The sequence below is a fragment of the Balaenoptera physalus genome (assembly GCF_965194825.1).
Source record: "Balaenoptera physalus genome assembly, chromosome: 7".
Classification (NCBI taxonomy): domain Eukaryota; kingdom Metazoa; phylum Chordata; class Mammalia; order Artiodactyla; family Balaenopteridae; genus Balaenoptera; species Balaenoptera physalus.
The window spans coordinates 69,047,068-69,073,108 of record NC_138886.1 but is presented as its reverse complement, the minus strand read 5'-3'; the positions used below and the strand labels follow the sequence as shown (position 1 = coordinate 69,073,108).

General features: G+C 38.8%; 1 pseudogene across 1 annotated transcript in view; it reads left to right on the top strand.

Annotated features, from left to right (window-relative positions):
- Positions 1-525: 525 nt before the first annotated feature.
- LOC309663710 (cytochrome c oxidase subunit 6B1 pseudogene) overlaps positions 526-26,041 on the top strand; it is a 523,800-nt pseudogene continuing 498,284 nt past the window's right edge. Inside the window, exon 1 of the transcript XR_014268437.1 lies at positions 526-3,821. The product of XR_014268437.1 is annotated as a cytochrome c oxidase subunit 6B1 pseudogene (transcript). The remainder of the gene's footprint in view (positions 3,822-26,041) is intronic.

The following is a 26,041-nucleotide window of genomic DNA, read 5'->3' as shown; positions in this document are numbered from 1 at the left end:
TGCATGCAGAATCCATGTTTTATTTATCTCTGTATCACAAGTCCCTGGGGCATCCTTGGCACTCAATAAATATAGCCTTTGAATAGCTACTAAGAATTCAGATTACTCCAGGTCAATGTTTATTGAACATCTGCTGTTCAATAAGTGCTCTGGTCAAGCAGGGCACACAAGAATAAGTGGATCCAATTCTATTGACTGCAAGGAACTTGAAGTGTGTCACAGTTTAATAATAAAGAATAGTCTTCGGTGGTGAGAAGATTTTTACATTTTTTTATCTCACCTACTGCTCTTTAACTGAAATTGTATATAACATAACAAGAAATTAAATGTTTAAAATATCTGTTTGTAATGCTTATTATTTATGATTATATTTCTATAGTTCTAAAATATTAATAGCTAACTCTTGCCTGGGACCATGATAAGTGCTTTACATACAATACTGTATATCATTTACACACAATACTTCAATGCATATGCTGTGATACATACACTACGCATACATTATATTTATATTTATATATATATATATATATATAAATTTATATAATACTTTACCTATGCTACCATATATCATTTGTTCCCCACCCAATTACTACCATTTTGCCCATTTTATAGATGAAGAAACAGAAGCACGGGGAAGTTAAATAACCTGCACAAATCACTTTACAGAGTTAGAACACGGCAGAGCCAAAATTTAAATCTGTTTATTTTCTCCCCCCGAGTTTTAGCACAAAATTTTCAAATTTGAAAATCTACAGTTTAAACCACCTCCTTTGTACACAAAAAGTTTAGTGTTATCAAGTTAACTTGCTTCTAAATTCAGAAAAATCCATCTGTTCTGAATAATTTAAATCACAATGCCAGGGATTATAACACAATCTGATGCCACACCAAAACTGTGGTCACGAGGGAGTCGCTGATGGTTGTCCAATGTGCACTGCAGCTTCCTCTTAAAAAAAAGAGAAGCCCTTTGATGGTCAAATTCAAAGCTGGGCTCAAGCTCTAAGCCAACCTAAGCTGGAAGCTTCTTCCATCTAAACAGAAAATGGCCAAATAAATAGGGCAGGCAGTGTGAACTTGCCATCGTTTTGTTCCGAGCAAATTAAGCCACTTGTTTACTGGTGTGAAGAAAGAAAAGGAATTACTCAAAATAAATTCGCGAGGATTAGGATGGCATGCAAGTGCTGACGTGGGAGTAGCAAAATATGTGTAGCGCTTGCCTTCTGTGTAAGAGCCCAGTTTTCTTACCAACACGGAGAATTCTGTTTATTGATGATGCGTTTATTATTTTACCTTTCCTGCTCTCCACAAAGTAATTGAGATAAGTACCCAAAGAACATATATACGTAAGGACAGTTTTTAAAAATCTGAAAAAGAGACTAAGAACCAGGTGGGAGAGATTACATCAGCAGCCACTGAGAAGATAGGTTAATGCAATTGAGAGTTAGATTTAGCACTGAACTTCTTGGCAGCCAAGGCTGAAAGAGGAACGTTATAAATTATGTAGTTCACATTATCTGATAAAAGAATGCAGTTTGTTCTTTGGGACACACACAAGATTTTTTCCTAACATTAAATTCTAAGAGGAACTTCTCCCAGGGATATATAAGGAATGAACAATGTTAAATTAACAGATTGATGGAAGTTTTGTAAAAGATGCAGAAATTTATACTGTGTCTTACCTTGTGAATCATTCTCTTTTCTCACATATTTTCTTGCATTTGTGTTGTATTAGCCGGCCCCCTACTCCAAATAATCCAATATAACAATTGCATAATGCCAAATAATTAGGAAAGATATTTTTCCTCCCCCTGAATTATCTCAAAATCACATGAACGGAACGTAAGCCAGATCTGCATTTCTCTTACAACATTTAATACAAGTGGAAATTTCTGAACAAAGAGAATTTAAGAGAATTATCAGCTCTTCAAGAACAAGGACTCACTGATGAGTGAAGTCCCAAGTGAGTAAACACATATTAAACCACAATCCCAAAAGGTATTGCACTAACGGTTATGTGCACTATTTTTTAGACTTTGGAGTTTTATTATCCCTCACATTTGGGTCTACAGATACAGAGCTTCTGATTTTTCAATTTCATCAAAGAAAGATTTCAGAAAACCCTATCTATTATTATTATAATTTCAAAAAAGAAGGAACATATTGACATAAGAAAAGTATAAAGGACATATATAAAGGATAGTCCTCTAAATTGAATATGTTAGCTTTTTAAAATCCTGAATACATAATCCTTATTTTTTCCCCTTTGCTACAGACTGGTGACAGCATCACTCATGGTCCGGCACCAACTATTATGGGGTGTATACAGAAGTATAAAGACACAACTCTTGCTTCAAACAAAGCTACAATCAGCTGGGGGAATAAAATATAAACACTGGAAAACTAATAATAATTACAAGTGATAATACAACATTGTCAGCGAGATCATAAAGTGTAAAAGTATTTATTATGTAAGGGGGAGATCTCTGGGAGCGGGGGAGATATTGCAAGGCTTAGTGAAAGCACAGTGATCTGAGTGGAGTTTTGAGGAATGAAGAGAGATTGGAAATTTTAGAGATGGAATATCAGGTAGAATTATTGTGTGGAATAGACAGAAACACAAATGCAATAGAGCTATTGGTTCAGTGGTATAGGGAGTTCAAAATTTCTGTGTGGTGGTGTCATAAATTTCAGTTCAGTAGAACCATTGCTGTGTCTGTTGGTGGAGGCATTCTCCCTTGAAGACTAAGAAGTCTACACCAGCATAGCTCAATGTTGGCAGGACAAAAAGCAAAATTTCTGTGAGTGAGTTATTAGGTGTAATAGTGAGAGGAGCCCGTACTGCTTCCATCCCTTGATTCCTGGACACACGTATTCTGGCTCTGGGAACAGCAGCATATAGTGGTCTCTGATTCAAATAATATACTGTGTCCTGAATTACAGAACCCCTTCTTTTCAGATGTTGTCTCCCAACTGGCATCATAACCGCATCTTCAGTAAGCCATTTTACCTTTCAATTAGGCTAGCTGCTTCCAGATAATGAGGTCTGTGGTAAGGTCAGTTAATGCAATGGATATGAGCCCAATGCTGCACTTCTTTTGCAGTAAATGAGTTCCTTGATCACACTCAACACTGTGCAGAGTGCCGTGATGGTGGATAAGACAACCTGAGTGTCCTTGGTTAGAGATGCTGGCAGAAACATTACGGACAGTGAAGGCAAATCCATATCCAGAATATGTGTGATTCCTGTGAAGATACATCTCTGCTGCCTCTGTGGTAAAAGAGGTCTAATGTAATCAACCTGCCACCAGGTGGCCAGCCAGTTCCCACAGGGAGTGGTGTTATGTCTAAGACTCAATCATGGTATTGCTTTTTGCAGATTAGGTACTCAACAGTAACATTAGATCATTCTTGATATGGGGAAGTTCTTGTTGTTGAGCCCATGCATAGCCTCCATCCCTATCATCATAACCACCTTATTCATGGGCTCATTGAGCACTGGCGGCTGGCATCCAAGGAGTGAGTAATTTTGTCCACCTGACTATTAAAAACCTCCATTGCAGGGCTTCCCTGGTGGCGCAGTGGTTAAGAATCCGCCTGCCAATGCAGGGCACACGGGTTCAAGCCCTGGTCCGAGAAGATCCCACATGCCACGGAGCAACTAAGCCCGTGAGCCACAACTACCTAGCCTGTGCTCTAGAACCCGCGATTCACAACTACTGAACCCGTGTGCCACAACTACTGAAGCCCACACACCTAGAGCCTATGCTCTGCAACAAGAGAAGCCACCGCAATGAGAAGCCTGTGCACTGCAACGAAGAGTAGCCCCCGCTCGCCGCAACTAGAGAAAGCCCGCGTGCAGCAACGAAGACCCAACGCAGCCAAAAATAAATAAATTAAATAAACAAATTTTTTAAAAATTAAAAAAAATCAACTCCATTGCAGTGAATCCCTGCTGGTAGGCATTCAGATGGGACACAAATATCTTCACAGCCTGTGCCCATTCACAGAAATCCAACTACATATCCTTTCCCCAGATTTTGTTGTCACCAGTATTCCAATCCTCTTCAGTGCCCTGTATTGACAAAGTTTCAGTGTGAGCTGACAGGGGAAAAATATTTAAAGGGCTCATATCCAATTTCACAAAGCATGCAAAAAGAGTGAATTCAGAGCTGAGAGGCAATATATTGCTAACTGACTTATTATCATACCTTATAAGCCCTCCCCACTACTTATTATCTCTCACTGATCCCTGCAGCGCTCACCTCACCTACGCACATTTAGTACACCAGATACACTCCTGCCTCAAGGGCTTTGCACTTCCCTTTTTTACCTGAAATGCTCTTCCCCCAGATATTCAGATGACTTGCCCTTCACCTCCTTCAAGTCTTTGCTTAAATGCCGTCCTCTTAGTGATGGCATCCCTGACCACCCCAATACCACTATCCCCCTCCTTTGCTTTACTTTACTCCATAACACTTATTGACATATGCTACAATATATATTTTTTACTTATTTACCTTGCTTATTTTTAGTCTCCTCTCCAGAAAATGACCACCACAAGAACAGATTCTTTTTTGTTCACTGCATCCTCAGCACTTAGAACAGTGTCCATCTCAGAGTAGGCACTTGATAAATATTTGTTTAATAAGTGGTCTTTAAAAAACTTAAATGTTTGTGTACATTTAAGTTAAGGGTGATGAAAAAGTATATGGTTCCAAAAAATTAAAACATATGTCCATGAAATGACTTGTACAAGAACGATTATTGCTTTATTCATAATGGCCCCAAACTGTAAACAATCCACCTGTCAACAAGAGAATTGATGTATATTCTTACAATGGAATATTACTCATCAGTAAAAATGAATTAACTACTAATACACACAGCAACATGGAGTCTTATTCTCAAAAATATGCTGAACAAAAGAAGCCAGTTATAAAATGTACATTCTATATGATTCCATTTATATGTTCTGTAACTTGTGAAATGAATCTACGATAATAGAAATCAGAACAGTATTTGCCTAGGGAGAGGGGAGGGGAGTTCAAGGGTACTTTCCAGGGTGATAGAAATGTTCTATATCTCAATTGGGGTGGAAGTTACACAGGAGTATACACTTATCAAAACTCATTGAACGACACACTTAAAATGAGTACATTTCATCCTATGTAAGTTTTATTTTAATGAAAAATTCAGTAGTAATTTGGATACATAATAAAGTCACAAAAACAATCAGTAATCCCAATTGATGATAATTTATTCATTAAACCAGGAAAAGACTCATGACTCTCACATTCATCGAAAAGACTAAAGGAGAAACACAAGTTTTGATCATATGGAAAGCAAGGTTTGAGTTCATTCCCCAGAAGTCAAGTCACAAAAGAGAAAGTGGCAGAGAGTTCAGGTATAGTTTGTTTGTGGCTGAACAGGGACATAGGAAGTATAATTAAGTCCCCTCAACTCATTAAAAACTAAGAGACCTATAGTTCTTCTTTGCTTTTCCAGTATGACTCTTCCAGTCCTGTTACTTCTGATGATGGCTACTGCTGTTCAAGGCTGGACACTGGTTTGATTGTAGAAAGAGTTACAGTTATAAGGATTGTAAAATATTGAAAGAGGCTACCTGGGAAAATGATAGTTTCCCTCCTTTACTTTTAATGGCTGAGTACTGTCACAAGCTGAGTTTGGATGACAACAGTTAGTCTTTCTGTGCAGGGTCGTACAAGCACAAATTCAATTGTCCTTTAAGTTCCTATGATTTTACCACTTATGTTGTTTTCAATTCTGTTTTGCCTTTTTTTTTTAAATTTTTATTTTTGGCTGTGTTGGGTCTTCGTTTCTGTGCGAGGGCTTTCTCTAGTTGTGGCAAGCGGGGGCCACTCCTCATCGCGGTGCGTGGGCCTCTCACTATCACGGCCTTTCTTGTTGTGGAGCACAGGCTCCAGATGCGCAGGCTCAGTAACTGTGGCTCACGGGCCTAGTTGCTCCGCAGCATGTGGGATCTTCCCAGACCAGGGCTCGAACCCGTGTCCCCTGCATTGGCAGGCAGATTCTCAACCACTGCGCCACCAGGGGAGCCCCTGTTTTGCCATTTTTAAAGTTACATACTATACTTTCTTGGAATTGTTGCTAGAGTTAACCTGTGTTTTCGAGCCTGATAGGAAAACATTCACCAACTGTAGTAAGTTCCTAAGTTGCATGGACTTTCTCCATCAGTTTCCACCAGTCCAGACTTTGACCCATTCTTCAAATAATTATGACTCATTGTTCTTCTCTCTTGAATTATGTGATCAATCTCTTACACAAAAGAATATGTCAGGAAGTTCCATAAAGAAATAAAAAAAAAAGAGAGAGAGAGAAAAGAGAATTCAGACTAAACTGGCCTATTGGCATTGTTTAGGCATCTTACTCTACTCTGGGCAGAGTAAGAATGAAGAAAGCACTTTGCCATTATACCTAATAGAAGTCATCCCTGTCTCTGAGCATGTTGCTAAAACAGAAATAGCAACAAGTAATTGGAAAATTAAGATGGCCCTCAGGTAACTGATGGTAAAGCAAACAGATCAAGCTCTTTGAAATCAGTAAGAAATCTGTATTTGTTTACACCACCTTTCTGGCATAAGACAAAGATGGCTTCTGAATAGAGGCTGTCATAAACCTGTCTTTTCAAAATTAAAAAAAAGAAAAGATTAATTAGATACAGGCTTGGTCATCACTTAGTCTGTAACTGTAATAGCGTAGACATTCTACACTAAAAACACTGTTTACTTGCACTTAACACTGTATTTCTCAAGCTCAGAGGGCCATGGATTATGTTTTTAAAAGTATCATCTTTTAGCGTCCTAATGAATTGGTGTTGCACTGAATTCTCTTCAGAAATTTCTAGTCTACACATAAGACTTGGTCGATCATTTTGATGGAATCAGTTACTAAGCACTTCTATAACTCAGAGCTAGCATATAATAAGGTTTGTGTATTGAATGATAACTTTTCTCTGATATAAATTGGAGTAGATAGTAGTTTAACGTCAGCCAAATGATTCTGGAGACATAGGTTGTGGACTTCCTTTTTAGCTTCTAAATCGTGCAGATGTTTGGGGTTATAGCTGGAATATTCACTTATGAGACCAAAATCTGGGAAGTCCTCTTTTTCTGTGCCAGTTGGATTCTGCCTGCTCTGAAACAAGCATCCCTGACCCAGTTTTGGCATTTCATCAAAGAACTGTGGGAATGATTGGGTAAGAGTGCAGACAGGCACAGGTGTGATACAAATCTATCCCACCACTAAAAAGTTCATTTCAAACTAACAAGCAAAAACGAAATATTCAACTGATACTGAATCAGCAATGCTGTCTTTTCCATTATGCAAGAATATTTTTAATGTGGTGTGTATCATGGGCAAAATGTTTGCTTCTAGAATTGCTAACATTTCTAATGCATACATTCTTCTCTTCTAAGTTTAGCATGAAAAAGCAATTATAATTTGAATGGCGTATTTGGCCCTAAATGGATTCCTTATTTGGAAATCAATAACTTTGTTTCAGAAGGAAAATAAATATTTGGCATGTTGATTATTTGAGATTTTTTTCTCACCACCAGAAGTCTTTGTCCCTTTCTTTTCTTTGTCTTACGAACCACTGAATAAATTTTAAGACAATATTATGTCTTCCTAATTAAAAATCATTTTTAGAATTCAGTTGGGGAAAATAAAAGGCCTGTGAATCAAATGTAATTGAGAATCCAGTGACATTTGTAGCACAACTATTGTTCAAGCTGATTTGATTTCAGATTTATTTGGGGACATGCTTTAAAAATGCATGCTTTTTTTTCCCTTCAAGTTTCAGCACAGTTTATAAGCAGCTCTGTTTTATGGTCTAGCAGAGAGAAGGTATTTCAGATGGAAGGGACAGTGAAAGAGTAAGAGCAGCAGAGGAATTTAAAAAGAAGCATAAAAACAATGGACTTGCTTTTTCACCCAGACTTCTAGGCGAGAGATATATCAAGGAGACCTTGAATTGTCTTCTCCCCAGGCAGTCAGACTGAAATACATACAGGTACTTGATATAGCTGGTGACCAGAATTCATACAGTTAGGCACATGCCAGCCATGCAGTGTCCTCTGCTTGGTTCTTTGTCTCATGGGTCAATGCCAAAGTCTCCAGAGTCCTGTCCAGCTAGGAAAGGGCAGGAATCTGGAGTCCCCTGGGTCTGGATGATCTGCCACCCAGAGAAACTGGGAGACTTGGTCTGTTTCATTCCATCTTGAGAGATCCTAATGTAGTTGGGGGTTTTGGTTTCAAATAGATGATTCCAGGCCTAACTCTTAGCTGTTTGGTTTGGGGCAAGTTATTTAACCTTTTCTAAGAGTCAGTTTCCTGATTTATAAAACGTAGCTACTAATAATACTTATCTCACAGCATTATGGTAAGAATCTAATAAACTGATGCATGTCAAAATCTAGCAGTGTCTCATGACAAGTAAACACACAGAAAGTATATTGTAAAAAATATCTTAGTTAATTTAAAAGACCTCAGATTCCTGAGGGGCTCACAAAAAGAATTTACTTTTTCTGGAACAAAGATGTCCTATCATACCTGAAGCAAAACACCGTCGCTGGCAGATTTTTTTTAGCCATGAAACCCAGTATCTAAGATAGACATGTTAGTGGGCTGTGCTTACAGCAGCCTCAAGGCCTCCATGGCAATCCTGGAGAGGTGCCTTGGCACTTTTGGAAAACTACTGGAAAGACTCATCCATCTCCATCATAGACCTGCTCCCTTATCACCCATCTGCCCCTTCCCCTTGGGAATAAGTCTGGGTCCAAGGGAGCCAATTAGGCCAATATTATCCCAGTTCGTGTTTATTTACTCTCCTTACCTCGAATTTTTTAAAAAGATTAAGTCTGTAGAAAATCCAAATTTTAAGTAAAGAAAGAAAAGGAAAAGAATAATTATACTGGAATTAAAGTAAGAAAAATGTTATAATTTTATAAAAGGGAGAAGAAAGAAAAAAAGGAAGGAAGGGAGGGGGGAGAAAAGGGAATGAAGGGAGGGAAAGAAGGGAGGCCCTGACCTTCCCGACAGCCAAGGCAAAGTGGGAAAACTAACAGTTTCAAGTTCCATTCTCTGCTTAAAAGACATTGACCAAATCATCAGAGGAGGCAAGCATTTTCTTGGCCTCATACTCTGAGATTCATATATCAGGTAGATATCTAAATAAGAAATATTGAGCAACATGTATATAGGCCTTCAATATCATTTGGAGTTATTTTTTCAATGAAATATTATTCTATATTGCACATATAGCTCTTTTTGCCCCGACTCAGTCCTCATTAAAAGCAAAAGACCGCATCATAAGTGGTAGTTCTATAAATCTAGTGTTGTGGAGAGGTGGTTCATGTACAGAGGGAGATAATCAGTGAAAGAGCTGGAGTAAAGTTCTTGCAGGGGATGAAGATGTTCAAGATGAAGGTAATTAAAATAGAGGCTGGTAAAGAATGGTGAAACCAAGGAACTGGAAGGGCCATCAGTTTGGATGTTGAAATACCTTACTAATTTGTGAGCCAGATGATAAACTCATCTAGTTCTCAGAAATTAAAAGATTTTCTAGGAATTGTGCAGATGGCAGAATCAAGAATGAGGAACGGAGGGTAGGAGAGAAAGTGAACTGAAGAAATAGCTGAGTGCTTGCAACCTGCTAAGCCCTCTGCCAGATGCTCCTGAGCGGTGAATTATTTAACCCTCACCACCACTCAGCATGGTCTGAGAGTCTCTGAGCGGTGGAGGTCAGTGTCAAACTGTGCTCTGCACCCCTTCACACAAGCCATGGAAGTGACCCCTATGGGCTTCCCAGGAGGAGAGTTTCAAGAGAGAGGGTAGAGTAGAAAGAAAATGGCACAGAGGAACAGAACTGAGCAAACCCTCATATCCTATGAGTTTCAGGTACACGAAGAAAATGTGGTGTCCTCAGAGTTTTACAGGGAAAGTCAGATTTCAGTTCTTGTGTAGAGACAAAAAGAATGAGAAAAGAGTTGGAGATGAAAAGGAAGGGTAAGTTCAAGAGCATGGGGAGAGAAGGGCAGGCAGCGTGGGGAATAGAATAGCTGGCAGTGGATGAAAGAGCTGCTGGAGGTCCATTAGAGATCTGGAAGAAGAAGTGTTAAATTTGTTAAAAGAGTCCCACCCAGACTGCAGATAGAATGTTGGTGTGGTGCCAGAGGTACTGTGGTCCTGAGCGGCAGACCCTCTCCTCGTTTTAAACCTCCCCTACTGCACCCCCCTGCAGCTAAGCAGCTAGTTCTGGGTTACCCGCCAAGATGTCTTTTATGACACCTTGTTTATTTTTAGAAATCCTTTGCATCTGTCCAGTCTGTATACTCCAACCAGATTTTATCCAGTTTTTAAATCTTGGGGGGAAAATTTGAAAGCAGGGAGAGGATATGACTTGCCCATCCCTCACGTGAATCTAGTTATGAGTCCCTCTCATTCATGAATTTATATTCAGAGTTCTAGGAAAACAACCTCATTTCCTATTTTTGAAAATATTTAATTTATATTCTGCTTTCTGGGGAGATATACAAAGCTATCTACCAAACAAAGTTCCTCTACTTCTACTTGTAATTGAATCATCATAGAATCATTTCTACATAAATAAATAATAATAATAACCATCACAAAAAGCAGGCTAGGATTGTTAAAAATTAATCCCTTGCTGCTTTCTGTCATGATGGCAACATGAGACAGTTGGACGTCAGAAAGACATGTGCATGTGGGAATTGTTCAGATGAGACTCAGTTTATAGAGGAAAGGGTGTTGGCTGATGGAAATAGTCTAGACGTGTCTTATACATGAGTGATTCCAGAGTTCATGGAATCCTCTAGGGAAGGATGCTTAACCATCAATAGGAAATTTTGAGTAGATGACTTCTCCTCACCCACCCAATAAGCAGAAGGAGTATCTCTAGGGTTTAGGACTGAGGAACAAGAAAATATCATCCTATTCCCTTGATTGTAAGACAGCGATTTAATAATACCTTTTGGTTTGTTGGTTTGAGTTGGGGAGGAGGGAAGAGGAAACTGGGGGCGGGGGGAGAAAACAAGGAGATATCACATTAAACATGCATGTTGAAGGTAAGCCATGCTCCCATTTCAGAAACATCAAAACATGTGAAAATGTGCATCTTAGAATCAAGGCGATATGATAATAAAGCTAGTCATACCTTTTAAAAAATAGTACTAGTAGGCATTTGCTCTTTCCTCATGGTCATTTGCATGCCCTTAACAAGAAAAAAATATATTAGGGTAACTTCCTTAGGTTGGCATCCTCAGGAAGAAAGCACTCTTGTAAACTCAGAGAGTTTCTAACATGTGCATCCAAGTTATCTTGGACCTAGAACAGTGGCATATTGGGAAGTGGAGGCAACCAGCTAATTTGACTAAAATATTGAACCTGGTTAGAGCCTCATATGCCAGCCTTGCCAAGATGCATTGTCGGGAGTAGGCAGAGGGCCATTCCTCAGATGACCCACAGGACTCATTTACTATGCTGGCACATCAGCATCCCTCACCTTGGTGGTTTTGTGACAGCCTAGAAATATGAATGTTTGTCCCTGGACTTTAACAACGTGGAGTAGGGCTGAGTGTGTGGAGAGTGAGAATGGAAGGAAGTCTCTGTCCAACCCGGCAAAGGACTCTGTTTGAGAGTAGGTCTCTTGACGCCAAGAGAAAAGAGCAGAAAAAGGAGAGCGTGCAAGTAAGAGGGAAGGCCGAGAAGGAGAGAGGAGGGGAAACAAACTGCTCCCAGGATTCATACGCAGAACTAGGAGAAAATTTGCTGGAGACCACGCTCTAATGTGCTCCACAATCTGCCCCAATCCTCTCTCCACCCTGCTTCTCACTATTCTTCCACAAATGCTTTGTGTCCCAGAAGAATGGGGCTCCCCACCCTTGGTGCTTTTGAGTATCCCATTCACTATAGTGCTTTCCTATCTCTATACGTTAACTATGCTGATACACCCCGTGGAATGTAAGTTCCCAACTTACATTGCCCAGAAAACTTTCCCTCTTTTAATGGCCATCTTAAATGCCACCTTTTCCATGAGATCTTTCCTTGAGCCTACCTCTTTGCAATCCTTTTTCCTTCTTAAACCGCTTCTCTCATATTTTTTTTTAAGATCATTTGTGTCCTCGTGTTATTTTCCCTGGTATAAGTTCATTCAGGGCAGGGGTTTTGTCTTAATAATTTTCCATCCCCTGAGCATGCAAAACAGTCATTCAAAGTCACATCATGTGAGTATTTAACAGAAACTAGTTTAATAAAGAGAATGAGAGAGAAATAATGTAAACAATGGAGGTAATTCAGACCTCCGTGGGCACATGCCTAGAGAGAGCCTGAGTCAGCAGGGGCACCAGAACCACCTTCAGAGGGTTCCATCTTCCCACCTGCCACTCGTGGGTGAGCCTCTTACCAAGATAAGTTTAATTCTGGTATTTAAAAATACTATTTTTTTTTTCTAGACAACATGGTCCCTATAAGCAAAATAACTACTTCATCAGCTGCTTAACCAAGAAATGATCCGTTTCAACGTAGAAGACAAAATCAAGCTGCTCTGGATTTATTGTAGGGCAGGATGTGAGACCGCAACTGGGCAATTTGCACCTTCCGTACACCGCATGTTAGATGAGTCCCTACTGAATGTCCCCACATACCACACTACAAGCCTAACTCATTCTCTAGTTACTGGTGCATCTACCTCCTGGAGTAGATGTGAGCTGCTTAAACATGAGGACCCCTTCTTCCCCACCTGAGTCTTATCAGTTCCTGCCTGGCACTTAGTAGGCACTTATTAGTTATTCATGGAATTACATTTCAGGCAAAGTAAAAAAGAAGACTCTAAAGCCTGATCTGTGATTTTTAGTGCTATAAAAGATATTATTGAGACAATGGGCAAGATCTATTGGATAATAGAATTGAATCAACGTTAATTTCCTGATTGAAAATTGTACTCTATGTAAGAAAATTCTTTATTTTCAGGAAAAACACAATGAAATATTTCAAGGGAAAAAGACATCATACTTGCTACTTTCTCTTAAAGGATTCAGAAAAAAATCACACACACACACAAACACACACACACACACACACACACACATAAATGTTAACATTAGGGGAATCTGGGTAAAGGTATTCAGAAATCCTTTGTACTATTCTTGCAACTCTCATGTAGGTCTGAGGTTATTTTTATTTATTTATTTATTTTTTTAATTCACGTTCTTTTATTTATTTATTTATGACTGTGTTGAGTCTTCGTTTCTGTGCGAGGGCTTTCTCTAGTTGCAGCAAGTGGGGACCACTCTTCATCGCGGTGCGCGGGCCTCTCACTATCGCGGCCTCTCTTGTTGCGGAGCACAGGCTCCAGACGCGCAGGCTCAGTAATTGTGGCTCACGGGCCCATTTGCTCCGTGGCATGTGGGATCTTCCCAGACCAGGGCTCAAACCCGTGTCCCCTGCATTGGCAGGCAGATTCTCAACCACTGCGCCACCAGGGAAGCCCCTGAGGTTATGTTTTTTAAAAAGCATGAGGGGAGAAGACTCTTTTGGACTGGCCATGAAGTCCCTGAGACCCCCAGCCCATCCTTGCTTAAGCCTCAGTAGGTCAGAGAGATTTTCATTGGCTTTTGCCTAAGTACAAAGGGCACAAAAACCCAATAGCAAGGAAAACCCTACCACAGGCAGCTACAAAAACTTGGATTGTGATCAGCCTAGGATTCTGTGATTTCTTCCCCAACCATATTTGGGAATCCAGGGCTCCTCCAAGTAAAGGTAACCTTCAACTTTCTCAACTTTCTCCTAAGCAGAGAATTCCAGCAGCACTGAAGGATAGTAAGGATAATAGTGACAGTTATTATTCACTGATAACTTGCCATGTGCCAGGCACTGTGCTGAGAATTTTTCGTCCATTGTCAAAATTCCTTCTCATAGAACTCCTAGGACTTAAATAATATTATTTTACCCACATTACTGCTGAGATAGCCCATGCTTATCAGGATTCATCTAAGCTAGTAAGTGGTGTGGTAGTTCAGATCCTCCAAAGAACAGATGCCAAGCAGAGGTTAGATGGAGAGATTTTATTGGAGGAAACCTCCACGAAAGATAAAGCGAAAAGAAGCAGGAGTGGGCAGGATGAGCATTCAGACAGCGACACGGGTCTGACTCCTGTGAAGGAGAGGGAGGAAAGGAGGCCTCCCCCACCTAAGGCTCCCGCGGCCCCTCTTCGCCCCCCATTCTTGGATTAGGGGTCTGAGGTTTTTGCATGAATCGAAGTATGTTTATCATTTTTATGTGTTAAAGAGCTAGGGTGTGATGGTACCTTTCCTCTGACAGGTGAGTACTCCCTTCCATCCTGCAATGTAGTCCTTATAAATTGCAGTCTTATTTTTAAATTCTGAGTTAGTGCTCCTGTTTTCCATAGCATATGCAATTACATTCTTTTTCAGAGATACTGCAAAATGAGCTATAGTTTAGCAGGTTACCTAATTAATGAATCAGGCCTGATATTTTTCCTAGCCAATTCCTTGTGCTATAAAACATCAAACTTTAATCACAATTTCATGGAGAAGAGTATCATTTCAGCCATGATAAGGCTTTAGATCCACTCAGGATTATCAGAGGTCACATCTGGCATCAAGAAAAGATCAGACAGGGCATTCCCTGGTGGTCTAGTGGTTAGGATTTGGCGCTTTCACTGTGGTGGCCCAGGTTCAATCCCTGGTTGGGGAACTGAGATCCCACAAGCCTTGCAGTGTGGTACAGCCAAAAAGAAAAAAGAAAAAAGATCAGGTATTTTATGGGGGGAAATAAGAACAGCATCAAGCCTGGGCCTGGAAAGAAGTAAGTTTTACTTAAAGCTCTCAGGCCTTTGTCAAAAATGAATTTTCATAACTTAAAAAGATGTCCAATATACACTACCAAATGTAAAATAGCTAGCTAGTGGGAAGCAGCCGCACAGCACAGGGAGATCAGCTCCGTGCTTTGTGACCACCTAGAGAGGTGCGATAGGGAGGGTGGGAGGGAGACGCAAGAGGGAGGAGATATGGGGATATATGTATATGTATAGCTGATTCACTTTGTTATAAAGCAGAAACTAACACACCATTGTAAAGCAATTATACTCCAATAAAGATGTTTTAAAAAAAAAGATGTCCATCATCAATTATATATATATTTTTATATTAACCAGTACTTTCCTGTCTCTGGGTAACAAGCCCTTGAAGGGGCTACAAGCTTATATGAAGGCCAAGCATCAATGTCATAGATAACATGCCCCTTCTAAATAGCTCTTATACTTTTACAAAAACGTGGTGATGCTATGATTAATGACATGAGAATATATCTTAAAGCATTGCTATGCTCAAGAATAGATATTATCATTAGGTTATTTCTCAATCCATAGATACTAAAAGTACAACTTCCAGCTTTGTGATGTTTTTCTGAGTTTCAAAAGTAGCCTATATTCAAAAAGATTGGGAACCTCTGCTGTTGAAATGATTCCGTGTACCATCAAAGACATTAGACACTGTGTAAAGTCCCCCCATGTCCTTGGGCTAGGTTTTCCTTAAAAGTGATATCACATTCTCAATAGATTCTTTGGGGGTACTTCCAAACCCACCTTAACAAGGCGAAAAGTAAATCTATTTGCTGTAAGACGAATAGCAAAGTGGGATATCATCACCAGTATGTTAATTAATGAAACAAAATTAAGTAACTGTATATTTATTTGTGTATTCTAGAAGCAGAATCTAGATTACAAATTCTATGTGAGCAGATTTAATTTGGGGGATCAAGTTTCATTTAGTACCAATCTATTTCATCTGTTTATGAATCCTTACAGTACAGTACAAATTGGCACCACTCTAAAGGACACAGAAATATGGACAGTTAAATTGGTCTTTTTCACACGTAGATGTAAACTCTTCTATGTAGCAATCATTCAGAAACTACCAGTACCAACAAAAAAAATTTGTTTCAAAAATAAGCCACAGCCATTCAGAGAGCACTTAAGATTTTGAAATAACTAGAAGTGCTTTTCCAAAAATGTAACATCTTAGAAAAATATTTGGTTATTAAGTAGAGACTTCTTTACACAAACATAAGATGGGGGTCTAATGTGTCCACCTCCTTGAGGTTGCAGAAAATACAAATGCTACACCTAAGCTCTTTTATGCAAGCAAAAGTAGCCTATTCTAGTATGATTTAAATGGTCCAGCCCTCCTCCTTTTGTATCATATAAATCTTTCTCAGCTATGTAACTCCCTACACACACACACACACTCACACAGACACATAAACACACACACGCAGAATCCTGGGCTACCTTTTTCATTAATCCATTACCTCCTGTCGTATCTCCCTGGTGATCTTTTAGTGAACGTTTTTCTATTACGAAATCACTTGTGTTAAGTCCCTAGATCTTTATTTTTGATTTAGTTTATCAGATCACATAGCAGGTTTGTCCCCTTGAAGCTGAAGTCCTTTCCGGACTACAGATCCTCTGATTCTCTGGTTCTCCTATCAGTCAGAATAATTAGGACAGGTAAGAATACTGAGCACCTTGTAGGAGGTGGGAGTCAGAGACTCAGTGAGAAACGGAGCTGGATGAATCGGGGAAATGTTACAAAAATGGGGAAACCAGGAAGGCCTGTACTGAGACTCTACTACAGGCGAGATGTTACACTAAAGATTAAAGGTAAATAAATCTTATAGTCCCTGCTAATCTTGTAAACTTTGTATTAAAGCTGTATACTTAGAGATATACTATAAGGCTCAAATTTAGAATTTGGTGGAAACATAATTTCATTTGTTACATCATCAAGTTCTTGTATTTGAAAATCAGCTCTTAATTATAATGTGGAATGAGCAAAGGTGTTATTTTAAACATGCAAACAACATAATTACAATTCCCTGATGTGTTCTATATACACCTAGTTTCATATATATAATCCTTCAAATGGCCATTATAAAAGTTAATATATATGAATATATATACTCACCCAATGGGAACAGGTCAGTTTGCACAAAGATTTTTACTTAAGGATTAGTTAGCCTAAATTCAACCTACTTTTGATTGGTTATTTATCTGCTCTTAGGTTATACTCTCTTCTTCCTCTTTTGGACAATTAACTCATGATGCAGTTTGAAATGGCCAGGATAAAATCCATTCTAATGGGCTTCTCAGACATAATTCACCACAGTTGCTTCTTCTGTTTCTGTTGATGCATTGTGCCATGATACTAGCCCGCAGACTGAAACCAAGATGTAAGAGTGATGTTGCCCAGCGTGGTGCATTCTGACATACTAAACCTGAGAAAGCAGTCTCTCCTGGACTATTATTTTGAAACTATGTAAATTAGGCATCTACACCATAATGGAACTGCTGCTTCTCCAAACTCTGTATACCAGGTGTGACATTGCTATATTAGTGCTCATCATAAACTACCTCAAACGATTGCATTCATTCTGCAGATATTTGTTGAGTACCTGCTGTCGGTTTGCCATTATGCTAGATGCCAGTGGTACACTATGGTGTGGCAGAGATAGGCAAATGCCACTAAAAACTCATGCTCCCTCTTCCAGTGTTGAGGAGTCCCTAGGAAGTGGCTGCCTAGCTAGGAGTTATACTTCCCAAAGCCCCTTGCACCTTAGGGGGGGCCATATGAGTCGTTCTTATGATCAGAATATGTTTGCAAGTGATCTATGTCACTTTCAGGTCAAGGTGATTACAAGTGGGTGCCTTCTCCGTCCTCTCTCTCCACTACTGGAAGCAGAGGACTCTGAGCTCCTGAAGACAGTGGAGCCACAAGATGGAAAAAGCCTGGGTCCCTGAATAACCGTGTGGAGGGAAGCTGCTCATCAACCAGATAAGAATAAGGAGGATTTTACTATGTAAAGAGAGAAAGAAAGGCAGAGAGAGAAGCATGTAGAAGGTGCTCCTAGTAGGAAAGTACATACGTGAGGGACTTAAAGCAACTAGAATGTATCTGTCAATTTCAGCAGCTGGTTGCCACAAACTATATACGCCTGGGGACAGTCATCAGGGCCATCAAAAAACAACAAATCCTGATTAAGGTAAAAAATAGAGCAAAAGATAAATGGATAATAACACCTGTCCCAATATGGAAGTCTTTGGTGTTACTTGTACTCCATTGCCCAGCATGTTGGCTACCCCTGTATATAGTTCTTTATGTTTTATAATCCAGTATGACGTTATGAACTGATGTTGAAAAGTAAAATGTTCAACAGTAGGGATACAAAAGAGCCTAATTGTTTACAAAATGTTCAAAGTCTGATAAATATATATCAGCAAGAATTTAAATGCATTATATCTCCTTTAGTGTAAAAGATATAAAATTAGTCCTTGGATGGGCTCCAAGGAGTCTACGAATTTCTTGTAGGTGCAGGCAGAAATCTCTGGGTTTGTGCATAGATGCCTTTTTCTAGAGGTAGATTCTGCAGCATACATCTGATTCTACAAGCTTAATGGATTAGTGTGTAGAAGTATTTAAAAGTGAGGATGGATGGAGGAAAATATTTCCAATACTTCAAAAAAAATTAATAAAGTGCTGAATTTTAAGTGAGCTAGTAATTAGGCAAGAACAGGGTTTAGGGAAATTGGCCCAGAGCCCATCCAATAAACTCAGCATCATTTAGGTTATTATTTCATTAGTATAAGCAATATATCCTCAGAGGTCATATTTTATTTTCTATAACAGACTGGAAAAGGAAGAAATCAGAGTTAGGAAAATTAAATGCCTTTTTCAGACTTTGTAGGAGAATCCCAAGGACCTCTCTAGTTACAATTTTTTTCTCTTAATCATCTGATTATTCCCATAATATTGAAATGGGTGCCAAGAGAGCTCTTACCCTCAGAATTTAGGTCTCTTCTGTGTGTTAGGGCCCAGTGTTTGCAGTGATTAACTTAATAGGGAAGTTCTCTCACATTAGCCAAAATCTGTATTCTGCTCTACCTTGAAAAAGAACAAAAATTTTTTATAACCCCCAAATTGCAGACCAGTCAGTCTGAGAGATAAATCTTTTAGAATTCTCTGTGAGTTTTCTTTTCACCAAATTTCACGACCACATTTTCCAACGGCATATCTGACATAATAAGAAACTAGTTTCTGACATGATCTTTCCAGTGTTCATCACTGTTATAAGATGTTTCATCTATTTATTGGAAACTTATGTATCATTTGCAAGATCTTTCTAAACAGAGGATTCATTTTTTTTATTCCACAGACAGGAATTGCTGATAAATTTAGAAAGAGATGCCTAATATCTAAGTGTTGACAGTACTTTCGTAAGAATGTCATAGAAACAATCAACTTCTGGTAGGTTAAGACACGATATTTTGTCGTTTTATCCAGGGCAAAGTGAGCTCAAGAAGTCTGGTTCATCATGCAAGTCGTGACACTATTTCTTATTATTTACCTTGAGAAATATAACTGCCAAACTGACTGGCAGATGCATACCTGCTGATTAGCACATTCTCTCCAAGTCTTTAGGGAAAGTCAAATGACTACCTCAAGGTTGTTTGGTGAGCATGGATCTGAACACAGAGAGCTGAATGATTTTGATAGCTGGGGTTAATCAAGTCATGGTTGTTTTATGAGCTCACTTAAGTCACAGGTGTGTTCTGGCAACTCATAGCCCCACTGTATGAGAAGACCACTCCTATCCCACCCTGAAACTATAACTGGCTTCCACTACCCACTTTGGAACAGCGTGCTAGTTGCTAACCCTAACACCCATTCTTCCCATCTTTCCTAGGAACGGAATCCTGATTTTTAGTTCTGCATATTGTCACTGAGAATTTTTGAAATTATCTTTCACAGTGTGGAATGTAACCATATGACTAAGTCTGGACAATGAGATATTGTTGGGTATGACGAATGGCTTACAGCAAACTAGCACTCCCACTGAGAACAATTAGCAAAGCCAAATAAAAATATGAAATATGCAAACAACAAATATGCTTACAGCCATGAAAGGGCTGCTAAAGCAACCAGAATTAGAGGGACCGAGGATTTGGAGCGGGGGAAACAGTGGAGAGGTGAGTTGACCATTTGCGACTGCTATTTCTCTGAGAGTATTTGTCCATTCTGAACTAAAGCAAGAGGTTGAGAATCCAGGCTTTGCACCCATAGTGAGCTATGAGGGCTGACAGAGAAACCAGTAGAGATTCTGATGCTTTCATGGGGCCAGAGAGTTAAAATTGGAGACATCATGGGCCAAGACAGAGGTTGGGGATAGGGGCAGACAGAAAACTAAGCCTGACATGTGTCTGGCTTATTCCTTTAACCATTCACCAAATTATGAAACTACACAGTGCAGGAGGCTAAGAGGCTAAGTAGAAAGCCTCCGGAAAACAGAACAGAGTTTCAGCTAAAAAGCAATGATTAGAGTTCAGGACCTTCCAGGCAGACAGGTCCAGAGAACACATCAGGTTCTTAGTTGGAAGCCCTGGAGGGCTATAGCTTAGGAGCAGAGGAGAACAGAGGTAGGTAGAGACTTACTAAAACTGCATAGCTCAGCACCTAAATAAAATGAGATAATCAGACCCAATTCTTTTTGCCTAGGAAAGAAAATGGTGAATACTTCCTGGAGGGAAATAAAATCATCTGGAAGCCATACAGTAATAAATAGTATTTGGCAGTCAATCAAAATGATTACACATGTCAAGAGGCAGTGCAATCTGACTTAAAATGGAGAGAAAAATTAGACAATAGATGTAGAACTACAGGTGATTCTTATATTGGAGTTACCAAAGATTTTTTTTTTAACCTTTATTGGAGTATAATTGCTTTAACCAAGGATTTTAAAACAGCAATGATTAATATGTTAGAGAAAACAGATGAAAGGATGAAGAATTTCATCATAGAATTATAATCTATAAAAAGAATCAAATAGAAATTCTAGGGCTAAAAACCCAATACCCAAAATTCAAAATTTAATAGATGGGTTTAACAGCAGATTAGAGATAGCAATAGAGAGGATCTGTGAGGTGGAAGAGAGGTTGTTAGAAATAACTAGAGTGAAGCACTAAGAGAAAAAAGGATCAAAATTTTAGAAGAGTATAAGACACACATAATAAAAAACCTAATGTAAATATAATTGGACTCCCAGAAGGAGAGAAGAAAGAATATAAGAAAGAAAAAAAAGTCAAGAGATCATGGCCAAGAATTTCCAAAACTGATTTTTAAAAAATCAGAGCAGCTGAGGAAAAAAAAAAAGTATATTTATTACCTTTAAAAAAAACACAATAATGCTGACAGCAATTTCTCAACAGAACTGGAAGTCAGAAGATAATGAGATGACATCTTGAAAGCAATGAAAGAAAATAAATCTAAAATTCTATATTCAGTAAAATTATCCTTCAAAAATGAAGGCAAAATAAAGAAGTTTTTAAACAAACAAAACAGAATTTTTACCAGAAAATTTGCTCTAAGAGAAATACAAATGGATGTTATTAAAACAAAGAAAATTATCCCAGTTTAAAACACAGAAATGCAGGAAGTAAAGAAGAGCAATGGAAAAGATAAATAAAAATGAACTATAATAACAATAATAACAATGTCTTACAGGCTTTAAAAGATGTATAGAAATAAAATGCAGAAGTTAATAGGGGCATAATTGAGTTAATCTAAAGTTTTAATATTATCAGGAAAATAAAAGATAATCCATATTAGACTGCAAATCAAGACTGCATGCTGAAATCTCTGATAACCTCTGAAAAAACAGTGAAAGAATGTAAAAATAAAAGTTAACGGGGGAAATGGAATGATAAAAGTTATTTGATTAATCCAAAAGAAGTCAAGAGAGAAGAAGACAAATAGGTAAGTCAAAAAGAAGTCTGAAACATATTAAAACCACATATAACAGTCATCAGCACATGTAAATGAACCCACTGCAAATTTAAGTTCAGTAATGTAAATGAACTCAATACAGCAAATATTTGGAAAGATACACAGCAAACTGCTAACTCCAACGCCTCTGGAGAGTGAAAAGTGTCTGAGGGAGAATAAGGGGAAGGATTTTATTTTCCAAAATTTTGTTTTTTAGAAATGCTCCCAATAAGCGTATTTTACTTTTGAATTTAAAAAAAGAAAACTGTGATGCAATATTTTATATACCTATTTATCTAGCCAAGTATTCTACAAGTTTTGTCCATTTCTTCCTATGGACCTCACACATTTCTTGATAAGATTATCCTTAATATTGGTTATTCTATGGTTTAAAAAATTATCATTGTCAGATATAGTAAACAAACTAGTGGTTACCAGTGGGGAGACGGAAGAGGGGAGCAGCAGTGATAGGGGTAGGGGATTAAGAGGTACAAACTATTACGAATAAAATGAGCTACAGGGATATGTTGTACAGCACAGAGAATATATCCAATATTTTATAATAACCATAAATGGAGTATAACCTTTAAAATTTGTGACTCACTATATTGCATACCTGTAACATATAATATTGTACATCAACTATATGTCAATGAAAAAATAATAAATAATAAGAAATTATTATTGTGATAAGATCTTATTGTTCATTTTGTTTTCTAAAAAGTTACTGGTTGTATACAACAGAGCTATGAATTTTGTCACGGTTTTTTGTGTAACCAGCTACTTTACTGACTCATTAACTGAATTAGCATCCCTCTTTCAGACATTTGGATACTTTATCATCTTAGGACACACGGGTGCGCCCTCTTTCTACTTGGTCATGAGTACGCACAATGCTGATGAACTGTTGGAACCCATTTCCACCTGTGACCATTAGAGCTGATCAGTTCCTCACGTTCTTCATGTTCTTCAGTTCTTCATGTTCAATACAGTTCCTGTTTTTTCTGGGATTAGTCGTAGTTCCCTATGCTCTTTCCTATCTACACAGTTTTTAAAAAAAATCTAGCTCTACAAACAAACACATTATTAAGAGATTAAATTAAATGCCCACATATATGAATTTCATCTGCATGAGGTGCTCATTCTCATGCACTGGGGTCCCTCTGCTCTGGTTATCCAACCTCCCTGCAGCTGACACCAGCTCTCCTGAGACTGTGCTTGCCTGGCCACAAGGACTTCTGAAGGAGGTGGGACAACGCTGGGTCAGAGTGTCCAAGCCAGCCTCACCCAGTACCCAGAATAACCTGTCGTCCCATCCAGGCCTTCATTAGGACACATTACTCACTCAGGGCTAAACTTCTCCTTGTTGTTTCCTAAGGTTCCAGCCAGCAGACTGATTTCTACGCCCCAGGGGCTGGATCACAGTTTCCCAAACTGTGAAATATTCTGGAGGCTGTTGATTGATGTGCTAAGGAAATAATCTTCTGCCAGGTACATAGTTTTCAATATCTTTAAAATTTTTAAGTTTTTCTTTCTTTTCACTCTGTTATATCTCAGAGCATTTAATCTGTTCCTACATGATAGGAAAATCCAGTAGGGTTTGGTGTTTTGTTTTGCTTTTTTAATATATTGTTGATAGATTTTTTTTTAAACATAGGTATAAAGAAGGGAACCAAAAACTAGCCTATCCTTCTATTCCCCGGATAACTACTGTGGACATTTAAAAAAATTAAACTAATACGTGCACGTAATTAGAAAGTAAATAACAGGAGAACAAAACAAAAGGTGAAAGGTATGTTCATTAACTCATTTATTTGTAAATGTGTAACTATTGGTCATGACAGGACCAAAAGTAAACTTCAGATGCTGCAGTCTTTGGAGGTCAGGGGCCCCTCCTCAATAAGTCTTCATCGTGGTCTGGATAGAAAAGCCTTCTTAAATAATCTTGAAATGTTCATTTCCCACATTGTATCAGAAAACTCTTTCTCTTAGGGTTGTTAATCATTGTTCTGAAAACAGAGTTCTGTGGCCAAATACTCTTTATGTAAATGTCATCCATTTCTTTCATGAAATACGAAATATGAATGTCATCCATTTCTTTCATTACTCACATGCTTTTAAAAAACAGAATGCATATATGTCCTTTAAACTTATCAGAGGTGAGCGAGAATACTGTAGCCAGTTCAGGAACATCTCCGTAATCTGGTATTGCTGACGCTGTTATAGTGGTTTTATTTCAGGCACCTGCCAGTACAATCTATATTTAAGGACAAAGAATGGTGGCTATTTCTTTTATGAACCTGAAACAAGATCTGGAAAGAACCCAGAAAGATCACTCAGTATCACTCCTCATCTATAGGGAGTCTATGGGGAGCAGAACCCAAATTTATCTACCTGAGTTTCCCCATAGTACCCTGCATTTAGAATTAGCTCTATGAATGTTCTTTGAATTGACTGAAAATCATAACCATTCAGAAGGGATGGCTTACACTTTAAAGATTTTTGGGTGGATCGTCATGCTCTTCATCACAAAAAAAAGTATCCTGCGGCTCTGACTGAACAAATGAAGATTTGGAGTCACAATGTCGGAACTGGTGTAAAGTAGCCCTTACACAAGGGAACTCAAAGTATTTGGAAAGTCACAGGTCAATAGTTTTGTTTAAAGCAGACTTCACCCAGAAGCCATAAAGTACAAAAGGTGGTGGGGAAACTGTCTGCAGTTTGAAACAGCAGACCTCCTCCAATTGCAATTAGTATTTAAAAGGCTTTCACATTCAGTTTTATTCAAATATGCCACCTTTGTAGTCATAGTAACCCTTTTATATTTAGATTTGATTGCAGCTACAAGTCTACTTGAGCCATTCATTTTATCCTCTCTCCTAAATGTACCAGGTTTCTCTCCCTTTTGTTCTTTCAAATAGAATCCACTGTTGCACTTTTTTCTTCTAACATGTTGGTTCTCCCTGAAGGATGTGAGAAAAGGAAACTAAAATATCAATCATATTGAATAACAAAATTAGGAAGCAGTTTCCTGGACTAACAGGAAAGGCTAGACAATGTTGCTGTGCTCAGATATATGACAGGAGCCAAGTTTCAAACCCATTGCCTTGCTCTTGTTGCTTGTCACCATAAAGACATACCACTTGACTGACTTAAATTCCCGGGGTTATAAATGGTCCCATCTAGGTTATAAAACTCAAGGGTTAGGCCAGCAAGGTTGTTTCCAAAAGAGGACAGAATCCAGATGCTGGAGATGAACCCCAGCAGGACCCGGGTTCCTGCTCAAGAGATAATATATGTAACAAACTTTTTGAGTTCTTCTGCAGCAACTAAGGCTTCCACCCAAGTGGAGGGTGGTATCTTCAGGCTGAGCACAAGATTCCTGGAGCACTGCCCAGTTACCTCACCAGTAACCAATCATAAGAAAGTCACACGCACCTCGGCCCTCATCCCAAATTTTGCCTATTAAAAACTTCCCCCCCGGGCTTCCCTGGTGGCGCAGTGGTTGAGAATCTGCCTGCCAATGCAGGGGACACGGGTTCGAGCCCTGGTCTGGGAAGATCCCACATGCCGTGGAGCAACTGGGCCCGTGAGCCACAATTACTGAGCCTGCGCGTCTGGAGCCTGTGCTCCGCAACAAGAGAGGCCGCGATAGTGAGAGGCCCGCGCAGCGCGATGAAGAGTGGCCCCCGCTTGCCACAACTAGAGAAAGCCCTCGCACAGAAACGAAGACCCAACACAGCCATAAATAAATAAAAATAAATAAATAAATTTATTTAAAAAAAAAAAAAAAAAAAAACTTCTCCCCCAAAAACAATCGGGGAGTTTGGGGTTTTTGAGCACAAGTCACCTGTTCTCCTTGCTTGGCCCTGCAGTAAACCTTTCTCAGCTCCAGACTCTGAAATTTCAGTTTGTTTGGCCTCACTGTGTGTCGAGCACACGAACTTGTATTCGGTAACAGATACACTTTAAGTCCCTTCTCTGCTTCTTTTTATTTATAAAGGAAAATCTCAAATGAAATATAAGATGTCATGTAAAATTAACATTTTCCCTTGTATTTTCTTTTTTAGGATCTGTTTTGACATCTGATTTTACAATTACAGAAATGAATTTTCAAATCCTTTCTATGTAGAAACAGGCAT